This window comes from Canis lupus, chromosome 10 (assembly GCF_003254725.2).
Source record: "Canis lupus dingo isolate Sandy chromosome 10, ASM325472v2, whole genome shotgun sequence".
In the NCBI taxonomy this organism is placed as follows: domain Eukaryota; kingdom Metazoa; phylum Chordata; class Mammalia; order Carnivora; family Canidae; genus Canis; species Canis lupus.
Genome location: NC_064252.1, coordinates 63310592 through 63330477, shown reverse-complemented (window position 1 = coordinate 63330477; position 19886 = coordinate 63310592). Strand labels below are relative to the sequence as shown.

Here is a 19886-nt window from a genome sequence, read left to right as displayed (position 1 = left end):
ATAGCTAAGCAAGGCAGTGCTAGTGGAGACACACAAAAATCAGATGGATTTGAAAAATGTATAGGACATTATGAAGAAGACAGAGTCAAAGATGCTGCTCAGGTGATGGGTTTGGGCTGCTGAGAATGGTGGAGCCAGTCCCTGAGAAAGGGATACAGAAAGAAGGTGAGCCTACAGGGAGGCTTTGTGTTTTAGCACTTGGTGGAGCAATGCTTTTTGTGCACTGCTTTCTATCTCATTGTCTCACCTCTGACTTCCATACAGCTGAGGGCAACAGCTCCCTGCACTCTGACAGGAGCCCACCTCTGCTTTTTTGCCTCACCTCTTTCTCCGGAGCTGGGGAAGTCCATTCAAACTGTGCAAAGGTACAGCCCGTAAGTGCCTCAAGTTACCATTTTCCAGGGGCAATCTTCAACCAACGAGTGCTAGAAGCCGGTGGATAACACCCCTGCCTCCCTTCCTTCAGAGTGACAATTCTGAGTCACAGGGACAGTGATTACTAGTCTATGCTCACAATGATTACCAGTCAGCCATGTATCAGCGTTTCCTCCTCCTCTCACTATTCCGGCTCCCTCACTCCTTCTTCCTAGAACTATCATCCCAAATAAACTTCATTCATCTAAGCCCTTGTCTTAGGCTGAACTTGAGGGAGAGAGCCAAACAAGATAGGACTTCAAAGTGAAGATCCAAGTTAGCCCTTCAGGAGAAGAGAGATGGAAAAGAAACATAAATGTGTGTTTTCTTCCCAACAAAGGCTGAAAAATGTAGCAGTAGATGAAATAATTCAGTGAGAAGAAAAAGGGGCCTGTGAGGGAACCTTGAGAAACAGTAATGTTTCAGGCTCTGGCAGAGGAGACAAGGTGACTGACAAAAGGATGACCAGAGAGAACAGGAAAGAACCAAGAAGGCTTGTAGACATGGAAGCCCAGGGAAGAGAAAGATTCAAGAAAAAGAGAGAGCTCCGTCGTGCTAAAGGCTGTTGAGAAGTCCAAAAAAAAGCACAGAGAAGTAGCCATCAGATTTAGCCAAGAGGAGTCCATTACAACTTGGTGAGAAAACAACTCTCCAAAGCACGATGAGGCTTAAGCTAGCTTATACAGAGTTGAGTGTTCATGCGGAAGGGAGATATATGGAGAGAGTGAATATGGGGAACTCTTTTAGGAAGTTCAGCTGGGGAAGGGGAGGAGAAAATCAAGAAGATAGCTTTTGAATGACTTAGGGGAGTATGTATGTAAAGACGGGAGAAAATTGAGCCTGTCCCAACTGTTTCAGCTCATAAGAAACTAGGCAGAGAAAGAGGTTGAAGGTCAGAGAGAATGAGGAGCTATAAAGATAATGAGTTTCTGAAAAAGAAATCTAGGGTGATTTCCAAGTAGATAGATTAGATTCAGTCTGAAAGAAGGACTTGCCTTCCGCTGAAATGATACTGTGGTTTCTTGCCTCTTTCAGAGATTATATAGATATGGAATCCCAAAGCATGGCCATACTCCTTTTGTACTAAATTGTCTTAATCTAATACATTTTCATTGAATTTAGCTATGATAATACCTGATTAATACATAGACATATATATGCCCATCAACTAAATTACTGGATGCTGCCATGGTATTAGGACTGGAGTCCCTCAGATGTTACATGGGTATTTGCTTGACTTCTGTGAAAAACCCATGTTTCTCAGGTGAGAGAGAGAGAGAAAGGGGAGCATCATTAAACTTCGGTGTAGCAATCTGGTACCATGTGACCTCATCTGCCTTTTTCTAGGGGAAGTCAGCAAGCCATTCACTGCTTTTGGGTCTGTTCCTCATTTATAAACTGAGACTAATATAGTAAGTATTTATGATACAAATTATTCCTGAATATTGGTCACAAGTTAAGCTTCCTTAAGTTAAACCTTTATTACCTATAAGGTTATAAAAGAAGATAGTGTTCCTGAAGATCCATTTCATACTATAAAATATCAAAATCAATCATGAAAAGACAACTATAACAACGATGATTTTCTAAGTTTGTGAAGAAAAAAAGTCAAAGTTTTAAAGGATCCTCCTGGAGGATTCTTCTTTCTCAACTGGCTGAGGCTTCTTAAAATACAAATCAATTAAAAAATTTCTAGCTAAAGATATTTTATTTCTCTGATAAATCTCCCTGAAGCAAGTAAATGCTTCAGTGCTCTGAAAACCTTCAAACTGTGATCAAAATTAGGGCCATCTGTGTAAAAACTATCACTGTAGATTCAGCGGGTAGAAATTTCTTTGAATGTTAACATTTTCCTTATTGTGGCACTCTCTTCCTTCTTTCCTACTCCTGCAGCTCCTCATCTTCTTCCCATCTCTGCTCCTGATTTTATCATTAAATGCCCCTAGCACATAGCAGCCTTCCTCTTGAGTGGATTTTGTAGGCAAATTATTTAATGCTACCCTACTGGTTCTTGTGGCTTCTCTGAACAGTTAATGTTTTGCCAACTAGCCTCTGACAGTGATCCAATGAGCTTTCAGTTGCGATTAAAACTTTGATGTCTTGATGTTGCTCTTTTTCAATATAAATGAACGATGCCTTTGCAAGAGCATTGGCTCTTGCCAATGAATATGGATTTGCTTCACCTACACCTGCGTCCATAAAATCAAGTTTTTCTACTTCTAGCACCAATCAACATAAAAGCAGCTTCAGTTTTCTTGTTACCTGTGATAAGAGTCATATAGGTAGTCCCACGGCGAGATTTGGCCAATACTAGTAGAGTAATATTTATAATAATAAAGGTCGTAAAGGCAAAGGTCTAAAGTGAAGCAACCCTTCTATCTGTTGTGAGGATTAAGAGCATCAAGGGTTTTAAAAACTACAAAACCTTATACGAATGGGAGGAATTCTTGAAATCCGAACCTGTGTAATATATACAAAACACACAAACCAAGCAGCTACTAATGTGTGGTTCATACAGGCCTGTGTAGTTAGAATTTGAAGCTTTCCTTTTCCATAAAAATCATGGCTTCATCTCACTGCGTTAAAAAACCATTTTGGTCACCACAGAAGAGTAACACCAAGTGAACCATATACCTACGACCAGGAAAGGAGCTGCTCTTCATCCAGCGTCCTCCCTTCCCTCCCTCCGTCCCTCTACATCAACCACTGTCCAGCTCTCTGGCCTTTTGCAGAGCTCACTGTCTGCAACTCTGGAATGACATCTCTCATCTTGGAGTTTGGGGGCTTGAAAAATTCTGACAGACACCCATGAAAGCACAAATAGCACTGTCCCATTCAAATCTGAACCAGTCCCCTAGCTCAGCGACAGACTGTTAAATAAAAAAGTTTGCCCCTCCCCCAAAGCTTTTAAAGGATCAGTGTTCCCTTTGTTTAAATACAAAAGAAGGAAAGAAAAACCGAACTAACTTGCTATAAAACAAAGCAATTTGAAATTCTAGTCACATTCTGAAAAAAGTCAAGAGATCATTTTTCCACAGGAACCCCCATTAATGCCTCGCGTGACTTTCAGGAAGGCTTCAGGCAGTAGAATGCCTCAGAAATTCAATCTGGGTTTTAATGTCCCACCTACCCCTGTAGTGCCAAAGTGCCAAACTGGCTCTGAGAAAGAAGTCCCAAAGCAATTGTCAAGTCACTTTCTCCCTTAAATTTCCAAAAATTAACAGAACATGGGGATGTACACTCACATGCATTAATTCACTAATGTTTATTAGGTCCCAATCACACCTACATATACTGTCCCCTTCTCTTTGCGGCTCATGATCTGCTTCTAGTGTCTCTTACATCACTAAAACAACAGTTACAATAACAACCACAGGAATTTTCATTAGAATAAACATGATCAGTAGTCCTTGCAATTTTCCATGAAAGCTTAGATAAGAAAAAACAGAAAAACATGAAATATGTTTCCCTTGAGTCCCATCACGATTCATTTCCGTGCTTGTTTCCATCGTTAGTTACATGAAAGACAAGTTTACATATTTTGGGGGTTCCCATCAAAGACTAAACTACAAGAAACAGACGTTTGGACCTGACTGTGGTATGATGCTTCCTAGTTTACAGAGCACCTTTGTATTCTTGATTTCCTTTCATCTACACAATAACAACTGTTGGGGAGGTATTATTGTAGATGAAGAAATCGGATCTCAGAGAATTCAACTGCCACAGCTAGGAAGTAACAACACTCAAAACGGACCATCTGATGCTTTCCCCCACCCCAAGTTTCCTTAGATAGATGAATACAAAGATAATAAGACTTAAGGAGTGATAATATGTGAAAAGCTCAACTCTCAAGGATATAGAAAGATGAAAAAGTGAGAGGATCAGAAAAAATACCTTAAAAAGACAATCCTGATTTTTTTATACACACACATCACTGTTTATAAGTTTTATATTATAATCTATTTTTCCTCTAACAGCTCTGATGGTGTTAATATTTTGGGAAAAAACTACACAAAAACCATTTTAACTAAGGCGTGTTTCTATTGATTTATTTGTGGTGGTGTTAACACTGGAGCTGCTTGTAGGCTATCTTCTCACACATAATAATTATTATTTACTGATGGCAAAGCTCTGTGGATGCAACCAAAGTGTCAGTGACATAAAGAAAAGCCTGTTTAAATGATCTGCAAAGCAGGGCCACAGCTGTAACTTTGCCCTGGCAGAGTCTGTCAAGTAAATAGCATGATCTTTTCAAACACAGCCATATTATTTTCTTCCTGGCATTTGTAATTTGTTAAAATGCTCAGTGTACATGCCTTTCTTCCTAATAACAATGGCAAATGGCCAATCTCTGTACTTATCTCTTGCACACACATTACTTCTATGTATATTTGATCTAGTTTCTATATTTGAAGGAGATATGTGTATACACACACACACACACACACACACACACGAATGCACCTCGCTGCAAATTTCAAACAGCATTCTGTGACTGCTATGATATAACCAATAACTCAGTGATGTAACACTCAAAAATGCCAAATAAAACAAGTTCATTTGAGATGCTATAAAAGTAGCCCAAGATCAACCACTGGATCTGCTGAGAATTAAACACACACACACACACACACACACACACACACACATACCATGATGCTTCAAAACTGCTGATATTTGATTTTGTAAGACATACTCCATCTGATATTTATAGGCTTAATCTTATTGCCAGAGCCCCAAGAGCGTCTGTCTGGGATCCCAGCCATTGTCTACCAACTTATTTGTACCTTGGTAGATATGTGAATATCCAACAGCTTTCTAATTTAGAAATGATGGGTGGATTTTCAGTAACTTTTATTTTATTTATAACTCAGAGATTAGATACTAAAACAGGAGCCACCCAACATCACTGCCAAAAAAAATTGATCTTTAATATAAATCCCTTTAGGCATGACTTTTTTCCACATACAATTATACAATCTCAGGATTTGACAGAATCTTGAAGGTTATTGAAGCCAACCATTCTTTCCAGCCAATTCAGTGCATTGGTTAAAAGTTGGGGTTCTGGAAACAGATTGCCCAGGCCTTCACACTTACCATCTATGTAATACCAGGCAAGCCTTCAGACTCTCCAAGCTTCTGTTTTATTTGTTATATGGGGATAAAATAGAACGTCCCTTCTTGGGTTGCCATAATTGAATGCAATAGCACGTGGCTCGGTATATGCACACAGTGGGTGCTCAAGAAACGTGGACTATTTAGTTCCTATGACAGGAGGGGATCCTACAGTTATCTTTCCACATGGTGACCCAGCCTTTGGTGAAAACCTCCAGTGACAAAGAATCTTCCATCTCCTAAGGGATATCTCTCCTAATTCTGAACACTCAGACTCTTAAAGGGTCTGCCAGAGTTTATATCTCTCTTCCACTTGCCTCTTAGTGACCCTAATATGCTTCCTTGGACCTTTCAGGGAAAAAAAAATCTGTTCTGCATAACAATTTTTCCTTTAAGAAAAAAAAAGATTTTATTTATTTATTTGAGAGAGAGAGAAGGAGTGGGGAGGGAGGGCAGAGGGAGAAGCAGGGAGCCTGATTCGGGTCTTGATCCCAGGACCCTGAGATCATGATCTGAGCTGAAGGCTCAACTGAATGATCCACCCAGGCAGCCTCACAACAATTTTTCCTTTAAGTAGCTCAACCCAAGGTAATTTGGCTCTTTTTTCCTCCTGTGAGCCTTTTCCCCCTGTGAAATATCCCCAAATCTTTTCCTCATGTGTCATGCTTTCAAAGTTCCCTCCTCATCACTACCATGATTATTCCTGTATAAATCTCTTTTGGTTTATGTCCATACAATATTCTTACAAGGTGATACACACAGCTAATGAAATAGCCTAGGTAAGGACTAAGTTAAAAACATATGAAATTCTGATTCTGAATAGTGACAGTTTTATTTCTTCATTCTCCATCCTTATACCTTTTATTTCATTTTATATTTTTGTGTGGATCAGTGCTGAATAAAACTGGGAGCAGGGGCCAGGCAGTAGTAAGTATCCTTGTCTGTCTGCCTGTCTGTCTATATCTATCTATCTATCTATCTATCTATCTATCTATCTATCGTAAGCTATACACCCAACATGGGGCTTGAGCTCACAATCCCAAGATCAGGAGTCACATATCCTACTGACTGAGCCAGCCAGGCACCCCCATCTTTTTGATTTTGAAAGGAAGGCTTGTATCAGCAAGCCCTACTACGTCAAGCACATTTTGACAAAACTTGTGCTAGGCCTACCAGAAATGGAGGTGGGACTACAGGAGGCATAGAGGTTTTCTGAAAAAGGTATAATGCCTGTGATGTTTGTATCAGACAACCTCAAAGAAAAACAAACTGTTGAAACTGTGTTTTTCCTACTCTGTTTGGCTATGAAGATTGTCTACCTTATCTTAAGGATAAGGATATACTTTTGATTACACATTCCTCAACAATTGTTGAAATATGAGCCAATAAAATAAATGACCTCAAGCATATCTAAATCAAACATACACTGAGGTTTGGTTCTTTTGATGGTGTTGTAGGACTATAGCTTCCCTGATTCTGGACCTTAGCTAAGCTTTAGTAACAAAGCCTAAGATTTCAATAGTTTTTTGGCAGCCAAAGCACACTGATGCTAATAACCTCAAAGCTCCCCTAACCAGATATTATGTAATTAGTATTCAAAACCCATGAGCTGGTTTGTAGTCCTATTCTTATTAAATATTATATGATGGAAGATATAGGTAAATAGTTATATTTTTAATATTATTTTTTGTAAGTAGGACACAAAAGGCAAAAATATAATAAAGTGATTGACAGATTTAACTTAAAAATTAAAATCTTTGTGTCAAAAAATAAAGTTCATAAACAAAATACAGATGACAAACTTGGAAGAAATATTTGCAATATGTATTTCAAAAAATGGTTAATGTATTTAATATATAAAAGCTCTTAAGAAACATGAAGATACATACTGTAATTGAAAAATGAACAAAAGACATGAACATAAAGGTCCTAAAACAATAAAAATAGGCAATATAGATATGAAAAAATACTCAGCTTTACCAGTATTGAAAGAAACTAAAAATAAAGCAAGACTTAATTTGTATTTATAAAATTGGCAGGAACTTGGAAAATCATAATATTCAACAGGTAAAGCAACAGGGAAATAGACCAAGATTCTTATACACAGCTCAGGGTTTATCAGAAAGAAAAAACTATAACATTTTTCCAAAAATAATGCCACAAGAATATTTATAGGACTCTTAAAGATAAGAAGTGGGGTGACAGGGTAAGCATTCTAATTGCCTAAGTAAAGCATACTGATTAAATAATAATGATACAGCCATCCAATTGATAGAATAATATTTAATGATTTGGAAAAATGTTTATAATTTTAAGCAAAAAAAAAGGTTAGTAAACAGTATTAGAGCATTATCCTGAGAGTCTGAAAGGAGATTGGGTAAGTAAATGATAGTATATTAAAATAATATTTAATGATTTGGAAATATGTATGATTTCTAAGTGACAGTGTTTAAAAAGTAGTATTATTATCCTAATTATAATTTTCACAAAACAAATAGACTGTAGAAAAGAGAATCATTTTCTCAATATTTGGCAATAAGCATGTATTATTTTTATAATAAAAAATGTTTTCTTAATGTAATCTTGTTACACTTAGACATTGTTCCAGGTTGTAGCATCCTGCTAAACAATGTGTTTTCCTCAGTGAATTTGATAAGCATGCTTTCAACAAAGGTGGTGATAAAAATGTTAAAAAGAACAAGGTCAAAGGGAGAACTTTATATTAAAAACAAAAGCAAAAGTAAAAATAAAAATAAGGACAAAAAACAACCTCCCTCAAGGCTGGAGCATTTCACTAATTAGTATCTTTTGGGTATGCTCACTTAATAAGTTTTTAATTCACTGATTTACACTCACATTTAGTGAAAATTTCTCAAACTTGTCCAAAGATGTTACATGTCTTAATGAAATATTTTGCTGAGCTCATATACACATTCAGCCACATTCGCTGATAGTCTCTTGATTAAAAGAAATACAACTAATTTAGGTCACCTTAAGAAATCAAGTTTCTTACAAGATTACATGTGCAGTACATAGACCTAAATAGATCCCAGAAACCCAGGTGGTTCTGGTGAAAATGTGCCCTTTCCATATATCTTTTGCTTCTGTCTGGAATTTGCTTTGGTCTCCTTTTGAAACTCATTAGCCAATCCCTTCTACATTGTCCCACTCCAAATGACAGAGATAATCTGATTAGCCACCACTGTGCATAGAAGAGCCCAACTCTGTTTCCCTGAGCAGGAGGCTGTGGGTGAGTCATTTTCATCTAGAAAGAAACACTGGGTAGGACAGGCACTATGACTAATGTGTCTGATATTACTGATTTGCTAGTTCCACCAAAGAAGAAAGTGAAGTTCAAATGACATGATTGTTCATATTAAACACACTTTGCCTGATAATCACTAATTTTGCTTTTAAATATACTCATAGACCATATATTTTAATGCATGAGGAGATATATGGAATGCAGTGAAAAAGTTTAATTTTAGATGTAATTGGAATTCTAGATATGAAAGAAAGAGAAAATGGGAAGAAGTAATATCTGAATAAATAATGACCAAGAATTTTCTAAAAATCCAATATATATTTCAGCCACAAGATGTGCCGTGAACCTCAAGAGATTATGAATTTTAAAAGATTACAAATTCACATCTAGACACATCAAACACTGAAAAGCAGAATCTTCAAAGTAGAGAAAAAGATACAATACCTTCAAAGGAGCAAGAATTAGATTGACAACTGACTTTTCATCAGAAATAATGGAATGGTATAAGAGCAATGGAACATCATCTTTAAAGATTTTACCAACCAAGAATTCTATACCCAGTGAAATATTCTTCAAAAATGAAAGCAAAATGAAGACATTTCAAATCAACAAAATCTGAGATTTATTACTAGTAAACTGATACTGAAAGCAAAAGGGAATACAAACCCAGAGAGAAGCATGGAAGTGCAAGAATAAAAGAATGAAGAGCAATAGAATAAAAACCTGGGTAAATCTAAATGAACATTAACTACATAAAACAATAATAATAACATGCTATGGGATTTCAACTGTATGCAGAATTAAAATATGTGACAATATTAACACAAAAGGCAAGGCAGGGGCAAGTATAGTGCTCTAAAGTCCTTGTATTGTCTGGGGAAGCAGTATTTATGTGTATTAGATTCAAGGACGATTTTTTCTCCAGGATAACTACAAAAGGAATAATAAAGAATGTAGACCTTACAAGGTAATAGGAGGAGGCATCATTTTAAATAAATCCAGAGAAAGCAAGAAAAGAGAGGGAAGGGAACACAGAAAAGTAGAAAAAATAGAAAATAAATAAGATGATTGATTTAAATCCAGATATTTTAGCAACTATTTAAAATGTAAATGGACTAAAGTGTTCTATTTAAAGACAAAGATTATCAGACTGGATTGGAAAAAAACCTATATACTGCTCACAAGAGATCTATCTTAACACAAAGAGGTTGGAAGTAAAACGATGGGAAAAAATACAATCAAACATTTACCAAGAAATGTAAAAGAGCACACTGTAAAACAAAAGCATTTCTAGAGTTAAAGAAGAACATTTTATACTGATAAAAGGTCAATTCACCAGGAAGGGATAACAATTCTAAATTTCCAAGTTCCTAAAACATTGTTTCAAAATATCATAAAGAACAGGGACAGAACTAAAAGGAGAAATTCACAATCAGAATGGAAGATTTTTAACATACCTTTTTCAGTGACTGACAGAATAAATAGACAAAACATCAAGTTTTGGAAGATTTGAGTAACATATTTAATAACCATGACCTAACTGAACTCACATAGAATGTTTCTATTAGTCAGGGTTTCCCCTAGAGAAAAAGAACCAAAAAGAGACATGAAGATATATATGGAGATTCATTATAGGAATTGGCTCACTCAGAATTATGGAGGCAGAGAAGTCCCACAATCTGCCATTTGTAAGATGGGGAACCAGGAAAGCCAGTGGTATAAATCAGTCTGATTATTATAATTCAGGGGAGCCAATGTAAATTTGAGTCCAAGATCAAAGGCCTGAGAACCAAAGGGCACCTGATATAAATCCCAGAGCCCAAAGGCCTGACTTCAAGGACAGGAAAAGATAGATGTCCCAGCTCAAGAACAGAGAGAAACCTTTCTGTCCTTTCTGGTTCATTCAGGTCCTAACAGATTGATGAAGGTAGATCTCTTCACTTAGTCACTGAATCAAGTACTAATCTCTTCCAGAAACACCCTCACAGACATGCCTAAAAGTAATGTTTTACCAGCCATCTGGGCACCCCTTAGGACAGTGAAACTGACACATAAAATTAATAAAACATCACGACACTGCATCCAACAATTGAAGGAAACACATTCTTTTCAAGTGTACTCGGACATCTCTCAAAATTGACCATATGCTGGGCCATAAAGCAAGTCTCAACAAATATCAAAGGATTGGCATAAGTAAACTGAGTATGTTTTCCTTTTTTTAAAAAAATTTTTTTGATGTATTTATTTGATAGGGCAGTGGGAGCTGCAAGCGGAAGGAGAGAGAGAAGCAGGTTCCCTGCCGAGCCACCATATGGGGCTCAATCCCAGGATCCTGGGATCATGACCTGAGCCAAAGGCAAACGCTTAACCAACTGAGCCACCCAGGCACCCCCTGAATATGTTTTCTCACCATAATGGAATTGAGCTGGAAATCAATTGCAAAAAGATAACTAGAGGTTGCCTAATAGATGGAGATAAAAACAATATACTTCTAAATAACCCACAGGTCAAAGAAGAGATCTCAATGGAAATTGGAAAATATTTTCAACAAAATTATAACAAAAATACTATATATCAAAATTTGTAGAGTGAAGTAGAAGGAAAACTTAAAAGATAACTTATAATTTCTAATGCATATATTAAAAAGGGAGAAAGTCTGGGGGCGCCTGGGTGGTTCAGTTGGTTAAGTGTTGGACTCTTGATTTCAGGTCAGGTCATGATTTCAGGAAAATGAGATGAAGCCCCGCATAGGGATCCATGGGCAGTGTGGAGTCTGCTTAAGATTCTCTTCCTCTCCTTCTGCCCCCTCCCCAACTTGTACATGCTCTGTTTCTCTCTCTCTCTCTCTCTCTCTCTCTCTCGTAAACAAATCTAAAAAAAAAAAAAAGAAAGTCTGAAAACCAATGACTTATATATCCATCTAAAAAAATCATATCCAAAGAAATAATGGAAAATTAAACCCACAGAAAATACAAATAAGGAAATAATGAACAGAAAACACATGCAATAGAGAAAACCAACATGCCAAAATATCCGTTCTTTGTAAAGACAAATGCAATTCTAAACCTCTGCCAAAACTAGTGAAGAAAAAAAAAACAAAGAAGGTACCAAAAAACCAGTGTCAGGAAGAACAGGAAAGACATGGATATAGATCCTACTAGCATTAAGAATACACACATCACACCTATCAGAATAGCCACTATCAAAAAGACAAGAGATATCAAATGTTGGCAAGGATATGAAGAAAAGGGAACCCTTGTGCACCATTGGTGGGAATATAAATTGAAAAACTATATGGAGGTTCCTCAAAATATTAAAAATAGAACTATCATACGATCCAGCAATTCCACTTCTAGGTATTTATTTGAAGAACACAAGAACACTAAGTTGACAAGATAGATGTACCCTCATGTTCACTGCAGCATTATTTACAATAGCCAAGACATGAAAGCAATCAACATGTCCACTGACAAATGAATGGATAAAGAAAATGTGATAGATAAATAGGTAATAGAATATTATTTCACCATAAAAAAGAATGAAATCTTGCCATTTATAACAATAAAGTGGACTTTGAGGACCTTGTGTTAAGTTAAATAAGTCAGACAGAAAAAGAGAAAAACTTTACTATCTCACTCGTTTATGGAATCTAAACAAACAAACAGATAAACAAACCCAAACTCTTGGATATAAAGAATAGATTGGTGGTTGCCTGAGGTAGGGCCGGGGGTGGGCAATATGGGCAAAGGGGTCAATAGGTACAAAATACCAGTTATGAAATGAATAAATCACAAAGATGTACAGCATGGTGACTATAGTTAATAATACTGTATTGCTTATTTGAAAATAGCTGGGAGAGTAGATCTTGAAAGTTTTCATGACAAAGGAAAAATTTTTAACTATGCATGGTGAATGTTAACTTGTTAGCTGGACTTACTGTGGTGACTGATTTGTAATATATGTAAGTATTGAATCATTACATTGTACACTTGAAGCTAATACAATGTTATATCAATTATACCTCAATTTAGAAAAGGAATATAGGGGCACCTGGGTGGGTCAGTCAAGTTAAGCACCTACCTATTGATTTTGGTTCAGGTCATGATCTCAAGGTCCCCCGGTAGGAAGTCTGCTTGTCTCCCTCTTTCTTTGCCCCTCCTTCTGCTTGTGCACTCTCTTTCTAGAATAAATAAATCTTTAGGGATGCCTGGGTGGCTCAGCGGTTGGGAGGCTGCCTTTGGCTCAGGTCGTGATCCCGGGATCAGGGATCGAGTCCCACATCGGGCTCCTGTGGAGAGCCTGCTTCTCCCTCTGCCTATGTATCTGCCTCTCTCTCTCTCTCTCTCTTTCTCTGTGTGTCTCTCATTAATAAATAAATAAATCTTTAAATAATAATAAAAAATAAATAAATATTTTTTAATTTAAAAATATAATAAGAGGAAATTATTAAAAAACTGCATGCCAAAAAAAACAAAAAAACAAAAAACTGCATGCCAATGAAATGAACAAATTCCTAGAAATATACAATTTGCCAGAGTAGAAAAAGAGGAAATAAAATCTGAGTAGTTCTATACCTATAAACAAAAATTGAATTCAGAATTTTAAACTTTCCCACATATGAAACTCCAGGCATAGAAGGTTTCTCTGGTGAATTCTTCCAAGCACAATAGGACAAACATGGATCTTACACGAAATCTTCCAGAGAACAGAAAAAGAATATTTCTAACTCGTTTATGAGGTCAGTATAACTGTGATGCCAAAAGTTGGCAAGAACATCACAAGACAGGAAAAGTCCTCTCTCTTATGAACATAGATGTGAAAGACCCAGATAGAGTATTAGCAATTAAGGCCAGCAGCACTCTTTCTAATAGCCCCAAATTGGAAAAAAAGTCAAATGTCCATCACCATCTGTATAAATAAAATTCATGGTATATTAAAATAGCAAAATATTATGCAGCAATGAAAATGAATAGTTTTTATTTACTTCTGTACACAGCATGGATGCACCTCTGCAAATGTAATGTTAAGTGAAAGAAGCAAACACAAAAGGTACATGATGCAGAACTTCATTTACACAAAAATAAAATCAGGCAAAATTAACATACAGATACAGAAATCCAGATAATAGAGATGTTAGGAGGAAGATGGAGATAATGACCGAGAGGTGACTTAAGTGGGTGTTTCTGGGGTGTTCGCAGTGTTCTGTTTCCTGATCTGGTGCTGGTTTGACAGGTATGTTCACTTTGTCAAGCTCTACACCTACAACTTGTATGCCTTTTTGTGTATATGTTACATTTCAACTAAAAGAAAAAAATAAAACCATTCTAGCTTCTTAATGGAATTGATATCAATCTCACCGTTTGTGTTACTCAGAATTGATCATCCTGCTCATAAAAATTAGAACTCTATTTTATTTTGTAACTACTTCTTTAAGGACTCTCAAGTCATTGGGGTATAAATATGAAATGGCTTTTATTTTTCCAATAATCCCCCCATCTAATTGTGCTGCGACCCTGCCATTTTCTTGCTGGGTGTCAACTCTCTTAATATCACACTTTGGCTTGATTCCATTATTCAGCCTCTTCAAGTTATTAGGATCATCTCATTCTGGCAAGTAAGGTTCAGTTTCATTCATTTTCAATTAGGCTTCAAACTGAATTAAAAATTATTTTTCCTCCCTTCCCTCCAGAGAAAGGCAGACAAGTTGGCTGTTAGTGGCTCAAAGTATGCATGTGGGGGGTGGGGGGGAGTGACTTTGAGAGCAGGAACGCTCAAATCTTCACACCCTTCCCTCTCCTTCTTTCTGACGCTTCCTTTGTGATGTGAGGGCAAGAGTAGGAACAGGTGAGTAGATCTCTTATGCGGCCCCTATATGGGAAGACTGCAGTTCCCTCTCTATAGGATGCTGCTGTTTCCCTAGTTAACCTTGTCAGACTTCTGACACTCTATCCTGGAGAGTATCCAAGTTCTGAACTCCTCCCTGGCAAGGGTCTCTGGGGCGCCTCCCTGCTGTCCAGTTCCTTGGGGCATATCTTAAACCTACTTGTCCTCTTCCACAAGGGGCCCAGCTAGCAGCCTTAGAAAAGCCAATGTGGACTACTGCCACGCCCCTTCCCTCCCAGAGGCCATCTCCCTGCTGGCCCCTCTCCTTGTCCTGGAACATTAAGCCCCGTGGTCAAGGAGAGATAAGAAGTGAGACAATCATCAGTCTACAACCAAGTAAAGTGGAAAAGTTGAGGGTTTCTAAACTTTATAATAAGCAATTCTCTTGAGGGCTTTCTCTAGACTTTGAGAGGAAGAAGTAACTCCCATCTCTTCTCTTACAGTGACAATGGGGTGAAGGGAGGGAATATGGTATCCTTACGAACATTCTACTCCACAAAAGCCTTCTCCGCTCACTCTTATACTTCAGGGAGGAGGGATGCAGTGGTCTGGGGAATGTTGAATGGTAGGGCTGTTTCACTCTACTAACATTTTTTTAGTAGGCTGGCCTAACCACAGGAGATCCCCGAGTTCAGAAAATGTGAACTTACCACCTTCTGTGCACAGCTTTGGTACTTAGCCAGGGCCCAGCCAACATCTCTATTGACATCCTATTGCACTTGTCTCCCATTACTTGGAACTTCTGGTTAATCGTCATAGCATGTGTTGAAAAAAAAAAAAAAAAGAAGAAGAAGAAGATGAAGAAGAATTCTGTATTAACTAAAAATACAGTAGGAAAGGGAATGGGATACAAGAATAATTGGAATGATTTTCTATTTTGCAAAGCAAATTTACATCCAAGAAAATTTAGAGGGCTAGGTTATTCATCTACATAAATACAATAAATAATTCAAATTTATTTGAATTCTTTACCTATGTGTATATTTTTTGTTTTAATACTCAATTGCCCATTTACAGGATTTCTACTCATACAACCTTGATGTGATTAAAGGTAAAAAGTGAACCTGACTAAGCAATGTGTAGTATGCTCTTACAGACAAAAGTACCCTATGTTAAAAGCACAGAATCACAATTTATAACAAGCAAGAGGTTACAACTGTATCGATATTGAGTGCAGAGGGCAATATTTTATTATAGTCAACAAAAGGTAAAGATTAATTTTCTTCTAGAAAGAAAAACGATGTGTATTTTACATCATGTAATATAATATTAATGTAATATAAAAATATCATTAAGCTCAGCAATACTATCATTACTAAAAATGGAACTTATTACTTATTCAATAAAATGGCCACTTGCTTCTAATCAATATCACAATTCACTTGACAGATCTGAGGTTTCCTGAGGCAGGTTTTGCTTTGCTGATCTTCTTAGGTTTGTCCTTCCCATCTCCCACATAGTTTGATACATGGAACAGTTGTTTGCTGTAGCAGACGAGCGGCGCGCTTGTCTAACACAAAGAAATGTCACAGAACCAAAAAACTATAATATACACAGCATTCTAATATTCAATGGGGATGCCTTTGGAGATAAAATATTAAAGTCAGCTTTCAAATATCACTTAATATGGTAAGAAAAATTCCTTTCATGAAATTTGACTTTCTGTGTAACTCATAGCCTGATTCTTTCTTATAAACTTGAAAAATATTATGAGTAGAATATATTATACTTGGGATTCAAAAAGCTTCTGATTATTCATTAACAACTTCAAGATTATAAGATTATATTTCAGGTTATTTAGATTTTTTAATGCAGATGCTGATGTAGAATCATATCTGAAAATATTATATCCAAGCATATGTTTTTTAGATTTATATAAATTCTTAGAAATGTCTCACAGATCATTTTAAGGCAATAAATTGAATAACATGTTCTCTGTTACATATTGTTTCTAAAGTTTTTATTAGCATCAAAAGGTAAGAATTTATAACTTTATTATGCCAAAGAGTGATTTAAATAACTCCCCAAATTAGTTTCTTGTCACATGAGATAATACACTATTACCAGACAACTTTGCCTCCTGTCAAAGAGAAAGAAACTACTCCACTAGGCTCAATATTTTTGTGAAAATAAATATTTATGAAAGTAAACCATGAATGTATTAAACCCCAGCAAAAAGCATTAAGCAATTATTGGAGAAGCTATTATTCTGACCATCAACATTCATATAAAAAAGTAAACAGTTTGACTTAATAGGGTCAGTTATGAATCTTACTGGGAATGATTCCCATGATTTTAAGAAGGAAGACTCCATACTTCTCTTTAGATTCTGAGTAATAGGTCTAGGATATAGGAAACTAAAATTATATTAGTCTCTTGATTACGTGAAAATGGATTCCCTTCTTTGTTCTTATTTCACTAATGTGATTGCCTACAAATATTGTGAGCACCAACAAAATAATATTTGGAAAGTTTTTTCAGCCCTTTGGACCATCAATAATGACAGGATTCTTTTTAAACCACAACTTCTGCCTCTAATATACTCTTTTCTAATATATTTTTACACCATTATTGCCTCTTCCTTTCAATTTATTTTAATAAGATTTCTTTTAAACTATGAAATGCATGCTTATTGCAGGATATTTAAATAATAAATATAATTTAAAGGAAAAATACCCATTATGCTATCCATTTTTTCCTCCAGGATTTTGATGAAATAACTGCCATCTGAACAAGTGTTCCATATCCTTTTTTCAATGCTAGGGAAAATGTTTAGGAGAATTCACTCAGGCTTTTGATAAATTTGGTTAACATGCATGTACTGTTTTATGGGTATTCATATCAAAGCAATGGAGATATTGTCTTGCAGGTACAATCGAATTCAGAAAATCAAATGCTGGCATGATTTCACTCCATTGTAGGGGTTTCCTCTTCACAAACAACATTTTAATAGATCTGTCAGTGATAGCTATCACTAACAGAAAGCCTTTTCTATTGATACAATCTTCACATCAATCATAATAAAAAGTCTGAAATCAATTCCACAACTCTCAGGTGGTAAAGTGAGAATTTTAGGTGATTTGAACCCTGCTCTCTCTGCTTCCATGGGTATTTTTTTCCACTATAGCCCAAAACCTCACCATTAATATCCTATTCTGTTTAACTAGATCTGTGGTTGGACACTTCAAATGCTCCTTCAACAGCTTTTTTTGTTTGTTTTAACTAATATTGATAACATTGGAAGTAATATCTTTGTATATAAAGCTTTATTTATAGTGTTTATGATTATAACCCCAAAACAGAGCCTTAAAATTTGGATTATTGTGTGAAAAGCAGAAATATTTTTAAGACAGTTTGTCCATATTGCCAAAAGCTTCCCTCAATGAGATTGTTCAAATTATAATTCAATCAGCAGAGCATGAGGCTTCCTAGTTCACTATGCCCTTCATAAAAATCTTGGCTAATTTAATACATGAAAATTGATTCTTTGTTGCCAAGTTTAAATTTTCAGGGGACACTATAACGTACTGTGTCCTAATATATCAACTCTCTATTCTATAGAATGAACCGTATGTAGGAACTGGCTAAATCCTTGAACTAGAAATGAGAAGATATGGGTCTTTAGATCTTTTATTCCCTTTATTCATTCCATAGTTACCCAGCTCCCACTGTAGGTCAGGCACTATACTAGTGTTCAGGATATAAAGGTGAAAGATCATCCCTGATCTCAAATAGCTTGTGAACTAGCAAGAAAAACAGACACGGATAGACAATTCTAGTACAGCATGACTAGTACTGTGACCAAAGTAACACAGAGGAAGATGCTTTGAGAAACAAAGAAGCCACTTAAGCCAGCTTCAGGGAGGTCCTGGAGCCTTTTTTGGAGATGCAAAGGCTTAGGTTCCATGCTAAAGAGAAGCAGAACTTAGCTCACTTTTCCCTGAAATCTCCAACTAGAATTACTTGCTTCCTCATCTCTTTTCCTTTACTAACATATACATACTTATTTGTTTCTACCTCTCTCACTGGTCTGAGCTTCTGGATGAGGAGGGACCATATCCCTAATTAGCCTAGTACAGCGCCCCCAAAAATAGTAGGACTGCATTAAACATGTTAATAATTTTGAAATTCTAGCCATGTAACTATTTCCTCCCATACTTCCTAAATACACCTTGACATTTATGCAAATAAGTACGATCTTCCTTGTGATGGTAAAAGTAAAACTGCTCACCGCACACCAATAAAAATGGCTAAGAGAAAAGGATCAAAGATAACAAGTGATGGTGACAAATTTGAAGCCACAGGAATGCTCAGACATTGCTGGAGGCAATAGAAGTTGGTACAACCAAAAACTGTTGGCGGTATCTGGTACAGCTGAGTCATACCTCACAAGCCAGCAATTCTACACCTAGGAATAAGAGCAACACAAATGCATGCACATGTTCACCCAGAGGGATATTTTCACCAAAAGTGGCATCATTCATACATAACAGCTCCAAACTAGAAAATACACAGATGCTCTCCAACTGTAGAATGGATACACTTACTGTGGTGTGCCACAAACAGCAAGGAAAAAGAACCTACCGTCAACAATGTGAATTTCCTAAAAATTATTTGAAGGACAAATTGGTAGATTTTTCTTTTAAAAAGCACTCAATAAAATAAATAAATAATAAATAAATAAATAGCACTCAATATAGAATTACTTTTGCAAAAAGCATATAAATAGGCAAGATTATTCTTTGGTATTAAAAGTCAGAAAAGGTCTGTTACAGTCAGTCACTAACTACAAGGGGACTAGGAAGGGCAAGCTTTCCAGAAGGCCTGCTAAGGCTGTATTTCTTGATCAGGTTACACATGTATATTCAGTTCGTGTCCTTTTCTGTAAATATATACTTGTTTGAGGTTTTTTTTTTTAAGATTTTAAAAATTTATCTGAGAGAGAAAGTGGGATTGGGGATGGGGAGCAGAGGAAGAGGGACAAGCTGACCCAGTGGTGAGCGCAGAGCCCTACATGGGATACACGCCAGGACCCTGCGATCATGACCTGAGCAGAAATCAACAGCCCCTGGCTTAACGACTGAGGCAGCCAGGTGTCCGACTTGAATGGTTTTTAAAAAATAAAAAAATATATATATATATATCTTAGGGATCCCTGGGTGGCTCAGCAGTTTAGGCCGGCCTTGGGCCCAGGGCGTGACCCCAGGGT

At 36.6% G+C, this 19886-nt stretch overlaps 1 long non-coding RNA gene across 2 annotated transcripts in view; it reads right to left on the bottom strand.

The window, feature by feature from the left end:
• LOC112673375 (uncharacterized) overlaps positions 1–19886 on the bottom strand; it is a 114933-nt gene that overhangs the window by 93316 nt on the left and 1731 nt on the right. For both annotated transcript variants that reach the window (XR_004819219.2, XR_004819220.2), the window contains exon 2: positions 15328–15419. This is a non-coding gene — a long non-coding RNA (uncharacterized LOC112673375). The remainder of the gene's footprint in view (positions 1–15327; positions 15420–19886) is intronic.